We start from the raw sequence: 12,630 nt of genomic DNA, 5'->3' as shown, positions 1-12,630 counted from the left end.
GTGCCCATTGTGAAAAATAAGAAAAAAGTTAAATTCAGTGTAAATACTACGTTTCTACTCTGATGTTATGTATGATGTTCATAAATAAAAATATTATATTTTGTGGGTGATGCGGTTATATGTAGTCTGGAATCTCTGCGGTTCTAGTGTTAAAGGCACGTCATCTTTAAGAATGCTAAAATAATTTAAAAACAACTCTTTCACAGAGGAAACTTTTCTGAAAGAAACAGCAAAATCCAGTAAAATAACACCACACTAAAGCAAGCTGCCAGATGCTTCTCATGCCTGCTGGTGTCCAGTGTCATAACCACAGATACTGTACCAGCTCAGTTTAAATATAGATAGCAATGTTTATCACTTGTAGAATTTGAAACGATTTTACTGTAAAACTATGTGTATTATTATCTAGTGAATGAGGTTCTACAGTTAAATATATATTAGCGCAAATAGTTTGTTTCAAGCTGATATGATGATTGATGGTTCATTTTTTCATCCAACTGGGTACTATAGTTTTTCTTTGGTGCAGTGCATCATCTGCAGTAACAGTGTCCAACAATTATGCTCAAGTAAAAAAAAAAATAAAAAAATAAAAAAAATTATTCCCTTTTCTCTGTTTAACCCCATTTTGAAAAGTGTTGTACAGTATGTCTATGTCTGTCTGACACCTGTTTCAGTTTGCAACATGGTATTTTGGAGACTGGAAGCTGCTAAAAGATGACAGAGATGGCACAATAAGTAATTGCTGAAGAGGAAATACCTGTGCTGAGCTGAGGGTAATTCAACTGTATAATCAGCCAAGGACTATGTGAGATAAGGCCTCAGGTGCTGTCTCTCCTGTGTTCAGGGAAAGATCTAATAAACACCCCTGCTGGTCCTGGAGTAAACATAATCCCTGGTATCTAATTGACTGTGACACCACTGGCACACAGTGTTTGTTACATGTGCATGTGGATTTCCCTTAATGTTTTCAAAGTTTTCTTTTCTTTCTCTTTATACAGGACACAGTTTTACAGGAAACCAATGGATTGCCATCCTTGTTCAAAATTGTTTAAATGCCATGTTTTAATTATATTTTACTGGGCTAATCTAGGGAGTGATTGAATCTAAATTCTGGGTATTGCTTTAGCTATCATTTAACATAGTTAACATAAAAACAAATTCAATCAAATGTGACCCGGGACAGCAAAATCAGTCGGAAGTCGCATATGTAGATTTTACACAGCGGCCAGATTACTGATTTACACGTTTTTGTGCACTTAACAGTCCAAAATATCATTTTATCAAGTTTATTTTGTGAAATAATGTCTCTGTTATACTGTAAATACACAGTTTGGTAACAACAGCGACCTATAGGTTGTCAAAATTAGCTGAAACAAAGACTAAAATCCGTACATTTCACGGAATCACAGCAACATTGTCCTTCCACGCATACACATCATCCAGGTATCTTTTGAAAGCTGTAGTTTCCCTCTTTCCCGCTATGTCAGTTATTAATAGAATGACCTCTTATTTAGCCATTGAAAACGGTTTTAAGAAGAGGTTGCAGTGTAAACAGTTCTGCTTGTTGCTATGCGTGACGTCATTTGGCTTCTTGTAGTATCCATCGATTGCCTGAATGCCTCCATGCGCTTTGACTTCTGGGACAGCGGCATTGCTGTGGTTGTGAACGCAGAGAACTTGTGATATTAAACCCCGGCAATAAGTAAATAAATAAATAAATCACAGGCGAATCATGATGGAGAATCATGTCACTGACATTGTCATTGATAACAATACTAGAGCCGAGTTGCAAAAAATACGTACTTACAGCTGTGTAAATAAGTCGTCTAAATACAGCTGCAAACTGAATGACGGGAAACCCTGTGTTAAGGTATTTTCTGACGAATATATACTTGTTAACTGAGGTAAGGTAGTCCAAGATATGTATTTCAGAATATGCAAATACCAAGTGAAATATAAATAGTGAATGTAAATGTAAATAGTTCAGCACTATTAATTTAAAAGCATTTACATTTTTGTTTAAAAAAAAGCTATGAATTGTAAAAAAAAAAAAAAGAATTTTTCTATGTTTCAATAAATGAAAAATACATATTTGTATCATATAATTTCTTTGTCATATTTTGTAGAAAGGTATGAGGAGTTATTGGTGAACATTTGGTGTAAGTGTCAGAATTCTAACATAATGGTTGCTAAGGAAATAGCTGGAAAGTAGGTGTCCCATGTTTCAACTTAATTTTCTCAAAATGGCATCTTCTGACTTTGCTGATTTCAAAATGTCATATCTCAGGCCCTGTTTGAGATATATCAATAAGTTTGGTATTATTTTAAAGCTTATTGTATGTCCAATCCATTGCCACAATAAAACCATTTTTAAAATTTTTGACCAAGTGACTGATTTCGCTGTCCTGGGTCACAAATGTTAATTTGGCTCCTATTGGTCTCACTCGCCCATTGAAAGGTTTTCTCAGCTTTTTCCGTCGAAAATACTAGAGACCTGTGCTTTAACTCTTTTTGATGATGTCAGACAGGGTCTGACATTGGACTGGAAAGGGAAAATTGTAATGTCGAACCTGGTCTGACATAGGACTGCAAAGGGTTAATCCAAGCCTAAGTGGACAAATGTTTCATGGTCAGCCCCTTCTCCGCAGCACCCTTGCCTTCCTTTAAAATCACCCATTGGAATTGCCACCCAGAAAATCTTCAGAAAAAAGTGTTTAATTATCAACCTCTCAGGCATAAGAGTCAGCTCTACAAGCAGTATCGATGCCCTAATTCCCCACAAGCAATTCTCCCTTCATTACATTACAGTTCTAGATGCCAAAAAATTCATAAAAATAGAAGGTGCCTGGCTCGCACCTTATTTAGATTTCCAGAAAGCTTTTGACAAAGTCCTGCATAAAAGATTAATTCTCAAATTGAATGCAGTAGGGATTCAAGGAAATGCACGTACATGGATTAGGGAGTAGTTAACATGTAGAAAATAGAAAGTACTGGTTAGAGGAGAAATCTCAAAATGGAGCGAGGTAACCAATAGTGTACCATAAGGATCGGTATTAGGTCCTCTGCTATTCTTAATTTTCATTAATGACTTAGATTCTGGTATAGTAAGCAAACTAGTTAAATTTGCAGATGACACAAAAATAGGAGGAGTGGCAAACAGACCAGCGCAGCCTCATCAGCAGCAAAAGCCAATGTTAGTCATCACCTTATAAAAAATATGAATCACTGGTCATCAGAAGCAGTCCACTCCTACATTAGTTCTCTTCCTACAGACATCTCATCAACTCAAAAATTGCTAGTGGGGGCACCCTTCCCACCATGACCACCAGAGGTTTCCTCCTAACAGGTGGGTTTTTCCTCTCCACTGAGAGGAGGATTGCACATAGCCCGTCTTACTAACCAAATCTCTATTTGTCCTTGTTTGTCTTTCTTCCCTGTTTGTTGTTGCACATTGGCACGCTGTCTTTTGTTTGTCTTCACAGGTGTGGTCCTTGCGGAGAGCCAGTGGTCCATTTTTTTTTGGGGGGGGCTAGTGAGTCTCACTTCCCCAGCCTCGAATCAGCCATAGCTACTCATGTTTTCGTTAAAAAGGGTGTCCTCACCGCAGCGAGTCAGCCACACTGTCCTTTCACAGCTCATGTGCTTTTTCTTGTCTCCCCCAGAGACTTTATTATATCTCTCTCACTGTACCAGTAAGATATGTAGTCATCTACAATCCTTAAATACTAAAAACCAAATACTAACAAACTCTATCTTTCAGATACCCCTGCGGGTGCACTCCAGTGCCTTGCCTTGGAGGACTTGCCTCATCTCTTTGAGGGCAGCTCCTGTAGACAGGGATTCACTTTTCTTCCTTCTTTCCAGTTTATGAACCTTTCTGTCCTCTGGGGCTATGGCCTGGTTTACGAAGCAGTGCCTCTAAGGATTCTCCACAGAGATTTCTATGTTTTCTGGGGGTCCCGGGGGCCCATGGGGTTGACCTCCACAGTACGCAGTTCTTGCGGTATAAAGTCCGGACTCGTCCTTTGCTGTGGCCCACAGGCCACTAACAGTTCAAAACAAGCCCTCTTGGCCTGCAGGCCATCATCATTCCCTTGAGGCTAAGCCTCTAAATACTAACCCATATTCTTCATGCAGCCCTAGCTCCTGCCCAAATATATAAAATGATGTATGGGCTGCATTTCATGGAGGGATTCGGTGACACCGGGCCTGCTTCTAAATCTTACTTTCAGTCCTTGGTTTCTAATCTTGTATTTATTTTAGCTCCTCAGAAGATTCTTCTACCTGTTGTACTAGTAATTTTCTTCACATGTCCACTTCTTTCAAGCGTTTCAGTTTAATTTGTTTTGTGGTACTTCTTGATCATTGCTGTGATTGTGGATTTTGGTATTCCATATTTCTTTGATAGTGCTCTGCAGCCATTTCCTTTGTTGTAGTCTGCTATGATTGCTTTACTTAAACATGAATTCTTTGTCTTGACCATCATCTGCCTTATTGCCAAAACGTTTTTCTTCAATAGATATTGGACATAGTTACCACTTTTCTGACTATTAGTTCTATTATAGACTTTTAATGTAAAAGTGCCAATACTTTTGTTGTGTATTTGAAATTATTTGAAATGATTTAAGTTATATATAACACAATTTGTTGTTAAACTACTGGAAGTTGTGTATTTTGGTCATATTAATTAATGTTCACTAAATGCTTATATTTTTTGAGATGTTATAGTAATAAAATAATGACTTGTATAGCATTATTGAGGAGTTTAGTGATAAATCGAGTGATCAGGAGATGATTTATCAGTATGCACAACTATGGAGAGATATGTGATAAATACAGCGAACAAGGTTTGGGACAGGGCTGGAGATGCAGTACTGCGTGCCATGTTGATATGTAGTGCCTTTTAAACCTGTTTTACTGTGAATACAATTACTTTTGAACAGTACGTGTAAATTAAACAGCTTGTGTGAAAATAATTCATTTACCTGACAAATGCTGAACAAATGGACTACAAGGGGTTAAAGTGTCCAAACTTGAGACATTACATATTTTTTTTGAGTTACATTACATATGAGCTGCTGGTTAAAGTTTAATGGAGCATCTTGCTGTGTACAATAACACAACAAAATCAACAAGGACTACTTCATATCTTATTCCTCAGTAAAGTTTCAAATATCAATTATTATAATTATCATAATCACTGACAGTAATGTGTGAGCACTTCTAACCAACTCCATGCTGTCCCGTACATAATTTCCATTACATGAGATTAGATGTTGCCAAGGTAAGCACCAGCTAAGATGTAGCTTTAGAGTAAACTAATGTGATTCATCTGCATCTCCATCCATTTGAATTTCTTTCCATCTGGTGATGTAGATATCCTTCTGCCTGGTGTTGATGGCTGAAGTGTAATGCTGGCTTCAGGAATCACATTATTTTGCCTCCCCAGTGCATCAGCACACACACCGGCTGTGATGCTGGTTCCAGGGATCAACCACAGTGTGGTCTTCCCAGTGCATTAGCATGACAACCGTCTGGGTTGAGCTAAGTAGGGTACATCTCCGGGGTCTTCAAGTGGGCACCTTCCATCCTCTGTGTTTCGCAGACTAGGCCAATACACCTCAAGAGGGCTCGACAGTGATTCTGGTGTCCCAGCATCACCCCCCTCTGTCCCCCACTCAACTCAGCCCAGCTTACTTATCCATACATCAGCGTTGCTTTCTTTCTATTGGGCTGGAGATTCCCAGCCAGAATCTTTCCATCTCAACCACAACCAGTTGCTGCTGGTTACATAACAATGAATCATCTTCTCTCATGGGAGGTGGGGCTAGATCTGGATCAGGGCTTATCAAACTCGGTCCTGGGGACCCCCTGTGGCTGCTGGTTTTCATTCCAACTGAGCTCTCAATTACTTAACTAGACTCTTAATTGAACTGATAATTTGCTTAATTAGACCTTTGTACTTGTTTTCAGCTCTTGAATAGTTGCATATTTCAAATTAGCTGTAAGAACTTGAACTGCAACTGTTTAAAGGATGAAAACAAGTAAAACGGTCTAATTAAGCAAATTATCAGTTCAATTACAGGTCTAGTTAAGTAATTGAGAGCTCGGTTGGAATGAAAAGCAGCAGTCACAGGGTATCCCCAGGACCGAGTTTGAGAAGCCCTGAACTAGATGTTACATGTAGTTTACTGTTAAAGGTACACATCCCAAAATATACTAATGGATCATTATGGTTCTCTATAGAATATGCTTTTTACTGTATAATAAGACCTAAATGCCCAGAAATATTTGTGCAATACAAAACTTAAAATCTAAAGAATAACAACAATAATACATGTACATGATTTTCATACATGGTTTGTTCAGATATTGCAAATTAACAGTTTTCTTTTTCTAACCGACAGATAGGAAAGGTTCCACCAAGTCCTAAATGTTAGAAAAGAAACTTAGGAAATGACCAAGTTAGGAATGTTCTGTCATATGCTATTTCCAATCTTAAATTAAATAGGAAAATAGGTTAGGAGACCATTTTCTGTAATATCAACCCTCCTAAACGTGTAGTTAGGACATTTTATCTCTGAAGATAAGATAAGAATGTCACTTAGAATGCTTTTGTAATATGGCCCCAGGTCTGTAATACTGATATCAGCTATCGGTTAGCCAATCAATGCTTTGTCCTCAGGGATCTAGATTTGCTACAGAATAGAATAGACTAATTGGTGATTGAAACTATTTCCCATCTCAGGGCTGCTTAAAGGTCATTTGTTGGCATAAAATTGTATGTGTTGTTTTAAATACTAAACTGCATTCCTGCAGTCCATATTTTTAATCTGGGGGTTTACATTGTATCTCATACCCTTTTAATTGAAATACTTTTTTTTGGGAACATCTTGATGATGAAACTGTAGTAACTGAAACAGTAGTCCCGCCCTCCTGTCTATCACCCACACAGTTATCCAGGTTCCCATGTTTTTTCCCTCAGTTGCGGTCCCGGTATCTTGCTGCGATGCCTTAGCTGTCTTACAGAATGTAAATAAAAAGTAGTGTTCAATTATTATTGCCAGCGTGTCGGCTTCTTTCATAAAGTTATCACATTGGCGACGAGGATAAAGAATTCAACCAGAAACGCCCCAGTCTGTGTGTAAAATAAGTAAATAAAAATAAAAACTATGGCTTTTTTAATTGAACGATCAATTCATATGATGCCGTTACAGAGGTCTGGAGCCAGTATATAGAAAGAGTAAGATTTTACTTTGTGGCAAATGACATTACTGTGGAAGACAAACTGAAAGCAATTTTATTGAGTGTGTGTGGCAGTAAAGCTTACACTCTTATACGGAATTTTGCTGCTCCGATTTCACCGAAAGGTGAACCTTGTAAAGACGTATTATCACCTGTGGCAATAATAATGCAGCAGTTTGAGTTTAATGCTCCAGTTAGAGAGCAGGGGGAACCTGTTTTGACTTTTGTTGCCGATTTAAAACAACTCACCAAATATTGTGAGTATGGAACTGTACTGAATGATATGCTAAGGGACAGGCTTGTGTGTGGAGTGAACAGCACTGTGATACAGTGCCATTTGCTGGCAGAACATGATCTTGATTTCAAACATGCATTAGAAATTTCAGTGATGGAGTCAGCGGCAAAGGATTCACAAGACCTACAGAAAATGAGTAATCACGTGGTACACCAAGTAAAAGAAAGATACACTAATTAAAAAAACAAAGTAAAACCTGAACAGACTCTACAAATAATTCCAGAAAGGAGTGGCAATCTTCAAAAGAGCAAAAAAGAAAATTTCAGAACTATGCAACACCAGAAAAAGCGTGTGCTTGTTTTCATACTGCTGACGCATGTATACACAGGGAGACTGAATGCAACTACTGTCATAAGAAAGGGCACCTGACTAGGCAATGCAGAGCAAGAATTAGACAAGATTCACAGCAAAGACAGTATAGAGCTAACCTTATTGAGTCCAATGAACAAGAAGGGACAGATAGCAATGAGGCATATATGTTGTACCATGTAAGTAAACAGACAGCTAAACCTAATGAAGTGACTGTACAGGCCAGTGGAAAAAATCTTCAGATGAAAGTAGACACTGATGCATCAACAGCAGTAGTCGGAGAAAGCACATTTAAGTACCTTAATGGTGGTGACAGCCAGTTACAGCTGAAGCAAACACTGAACATACACTGGGGAAGTGATCAATGTTAAAGGGATGGTTTATGTTCCAGTGCAATACAGGAGTCAAAAACTCCATCTAACCATCATGGTAGTAGAAGGAAAGGGACCAAGTCTTTTAAGAAGAAACTGGTTACAGGAAATAAAATTAGACTAGTCAGAAATATTCCTTCTAAAAGCAGGAGGAGCTCACAAACTTCTGAACAAATATGAATAGATTTTCAGAGACGAACTAGGAAAACTGCAAGGAATGCAAGCAAAAATACACATTGACCCCCGTGCAACACCAAGATTCTTTAGGGTCGGACCTATACCCGACTCGCTAAAGAAAAAATTGGAAGTGGAGTTAAGCAGAAAAACTGGATAGGGAATAATTCAGCCAGTACAACTTTATGAATGGGCTGCGCCTTTAGTTCCAATTGTTAAGCTTGACCAATTGATAAGAGTTTGTGGTGATTACAAACTAACTGTTAACAAAGTAGTCAAATTGGACACCTACCCCGTTCATAAAGTGGATGAACTGTATGCAAAACTGGCTGGAGGGAAATCATACACAAAGTTGGACATGAGTCACGCCAACCAACAGTTAGAATTGGATGAAGCTTCATGGAAGTAAATACACATAATGGCCTTTATAAGTACACATGTTACCTTTTGGCATCTCTTTGGCATGTGCCATATTCCAGCGTACAATGGAAATTTATTACAAGGAATGCCAAACCTGGTGGTAAACCTAGATGATATGCTGGTCACTGTGAAAACTGAATCAGACCATCTAAAGAATCTTGAGGACGTGTTGAAAAGGTTCTCGCCTCAAGGTGAACAAATGTGTGGATGCTACTGGACTCCACCAAGTAGAAAACAAAGTACAAGCCATCAAGCAAGCACTTGCAGCAAGAAATGTAAGTGAATTTAAGTCATTTTGGGGCATAATAAACGATTGCAGCCACTTCTTGCCCAATTTCCTTGAAACGACTCTTGTAATGCCATTCAGATAAAAAAAATAGACAGAGTTCCCCTGTTGTCAAAGATAAAGGGATATGTATTCCAAGGTTGGTCAAACATCGAGATTACTGATAAGATGTGCCCATTCCATAGTAGAAGCACCAAACTCAGTTGTCAATATGAAAATCTCTCCTCGGGCTCCAGAGTGGTAGTACCTCCACAAAGCAGAAAAGCCATACTTGAAGAACTACACAGTACACACCCTGGCATATCACAAATGAAGGCCTTGGCATGTAGCTATGTGTGATGGCCCAATCTAGATAGTGACATTGAGAACAGAGTAAAGCAATGGGCACAGTGCCAACAGTGCAGGAAGATGCCAGTGGAAGCTCAGCTTCACCTATGAGAATGGCCATGAGTGGATTAGACTCCACATCGACTATGTAGGCCCTTTTCTTGGTACCATGTTTCTGCTAATCATTGATGCTGTTTCCAAATGGATTGAAGTCTATGAAATGAAGACATCAACATCATCGGCAACCATGGAGAAGCTTAGGCAGTCATTTAGTATACATGGCCTGTCTGAAATAATTGTTTCTGAAAACGGAAGAGACTTCACAAGTGATGAATTTGGTAAATTCACATCACTGAATGGTATTCAACATGTTAAGACAGCACCTTATCATCCTTCATCAAACGCTCTAGCTGAGAGAGCGGTGCAAACCTTTAAAGAAGGTGTCATCACGATTGTCAAGATTTCTATTGAGATACCGCATAACACTGCAAGCAATAACAGGGGCAACACCTGCTGAGCTGCTGGTAAAAATAACTCAGCTGGACTTATTGTATCCCAGATTAGAGGGGAGGGTAAAACACAAACAAAGCAATCAGAAAGCAAACCATAATCAACATAGCAAGATCCACACATTCAATGAAGGAGACTCTGTGCATGTGTGAAACTTTGGAAGTGGACCAATGTGGATTCTGGGAACCATTTTAAATGAAAATGGACCATTATCTTTCTGTATTCAAGCTGGAAGTCAAATAGTACAGAAACATGTAGACATGAGAGAGAGAGAAAGTGCCTACTGAAGATTTAAGAAATAAAAATTCAACTGTGTCTGGACTGCCTAACCAGCTCCTTGCAGGACTGTCTAATACTACAAGGGTGAGCAGACCACCTGCCCATGGTGGAGAAAACATTGATGCAAAACCAGTAGTTCCAGAACCAACTTCCAACCAACTTGCTCTGAGCGTACTCGACGATCATCAAATAGACTTGAATTTCAAAATTATACAGTAGTTTAGGAAGTGGTTGTTTTCAAGACTTAGGGGCAGAATAATTCCCCTCACAACCACTCGGGCAGTCTACCCTGAATCCTCTAGTTAGATTTAGTATTTAAAAAAAAAAAAGGTTGTAAATATTACTTTTAAAGAAAAGATAAGTAATTATCTTGAGAGGGAGGAAATGTAGTAACTGAAGCTGTAGTCCCGTCCTCCTGTCTGTCCCGGGGTTGTTATCCGGTTCCTGGGTTTTTTCTCCTCAGTTGAGGTCCCATTATCTGGCAACGATGCCTTAGCTGTATTACAGAATGTAAATATAAAGTAAAATATGCATTATTATTGCCAGCATGTTGTATTCTTTCATAAAGTTATCACAGAAAACCTCTTTAATACAGTGGCCTCTATGTCAGAAATAACTGTTAATGTGTTGAAATTCCATAGTTGAAGATTGCAATGTTTAGTAAAACAGAAAAAATCATATTAACGGAAGCTGATGCTGCGAAAATTATGGAGGACAAACTGATAAGGTTATTACAACATAAATGCCCATATTTACAAAGCTTTTTAGTCCAGATATTTGTTTTAATTGTGCATTGTTCCCTCAGTGTTGTACAAAAACATATCCAGTCTTTAATTAACTCATTTTTTTTTAAAGGAGAAACTCCTGTTTATTTTTTATAAAACTAGATCGAAACAACTAGGTAACTTTCAAAGTAATATTAGCATTCTCCAGTTGTTTGTTTCTATGTAGCATAAAAATATTACAAAAAACGTATAGTAAATTGCCTTTTCATTTTGCTTGTATTTTAATTTTAAGAAACTTTGACTAGCTTTTTTATCATACTCTGGTTTAGCACCTGGGGCAAAACTTTCTTGTCTTATCAATCTATTGACGTGACACCTGTGCAAGAACAGCACACTGTTAATAACATACACAACAACAGAAGAATACTAATGAAAATGCAAATAACTAATTTAACAACCTCAGCAAAGATTGATCATTTTGTAGACCTTCAGCTAGACTGATGGGATGTCACCTTTATGCACCAGATTTCTGCTTTCTCTATAGACTTGTCTACAGGTTTGTCTTGCATCTCTCTAGAGAATCCTCCAAGCCCAAGTGACAGAATCAGAGGTCGTTCTTTATTGAACCATTCTCTATTAATTACCTCCAGGAAAGCACTGGCATTGGCAGCCTTCAGGGGCTTAATGAGCTGTATTGTATCTAAAGATGCTATGCAAATGAAGAAAGGGAAAAGTAAGATCTAATCTGGTATTTATTCCAATTAAAAGTGATTACTTTCCCCAGAGTTCCGTTTAAAACAGATACCCTGTACCACAAGAACACAACAATTATCACTCGTCTGTGAACCATCCAAAGTTTATCTTAAATAGCCATTTACCATTTTAACCATTTCCAGGTGGTGGTGTCACAGGTGACGAACTGTGGTGTTAGTGTTGTTTTATTTATTTTTTGTTTCTCACTGTGTGCACTGTGGACTATTTTGTTGAATCTGCTGCACAGAAATCTCTGCTTTTATTTTTTACTGCACTATCTGTGTCACCCCACTGCACTTTCACCAGCACTGTTGAGTAGGTGCCACCTTAAGCATACCGCACCACTAATGATTGGGTGAGCAAGGGGAAAGGGTTGTATAAAGGGGGTGGCAAGAGAACCAGGAAGGGGAAATACCATGGAGAGCCTTGGAGGCATGGAAGGATGGTTCTCTGAGTAAATGGTATTTGGAAGAAGAAGGATCTAAGACTGTCGGTGTAGGAAATGAATGAGAGCTTTTGTAAACTTTGGATCATTTGTTTATTTGAATATCGGAGGACGTTTCCAGTGGGTGTAGCGCCTCCTGGAGGACGACAATATTAGGTAGGGACTAGAGGGGCGGGCATAACACCCCACTCTTTTGACTCATTGATCTTTTCCATCCCTTTTCAGGGTTCTGGACTACTAACTACAAACTGCATTATTATTGCACCTTGTCTCCTTTGTTGGATTTGCTGTGATTATTAATCAAGTGTTTCTACCCGTGGAAGGGTAGCTCCAAGTAGTATTTCCTTGTATTTTGTTTGTTTTAGTGGCAGCCACCTTGTGTGTGTATTTTTAATAGAACCTAACCCTGTGGAGAATTAATAAAGTTTGTTTTATTAATTTTAACCTTGTTGCCGTTGTTGTGTGTGTGGAACCCTGGGGATAGAAAAGAA

This window comes from Polyodon spathula, chromosome 7 (assembly GCF_017654505.1).
Source record: "Polyodon spathula isolate WHYD16114869_AA chromosome 7, ASM1765450v1, whole genome shotgun sequence".
Classification (NCBI taxonomy): domain Eukaryota; kingdom Metazoa; phylum Chordata; class Actinopteri; order Acipenseriformes; family Polyodontidae; genus Polyodon; species Polyodon spathula.
This window is presented reverse-complemented; position numbering follows the sequence as displayed.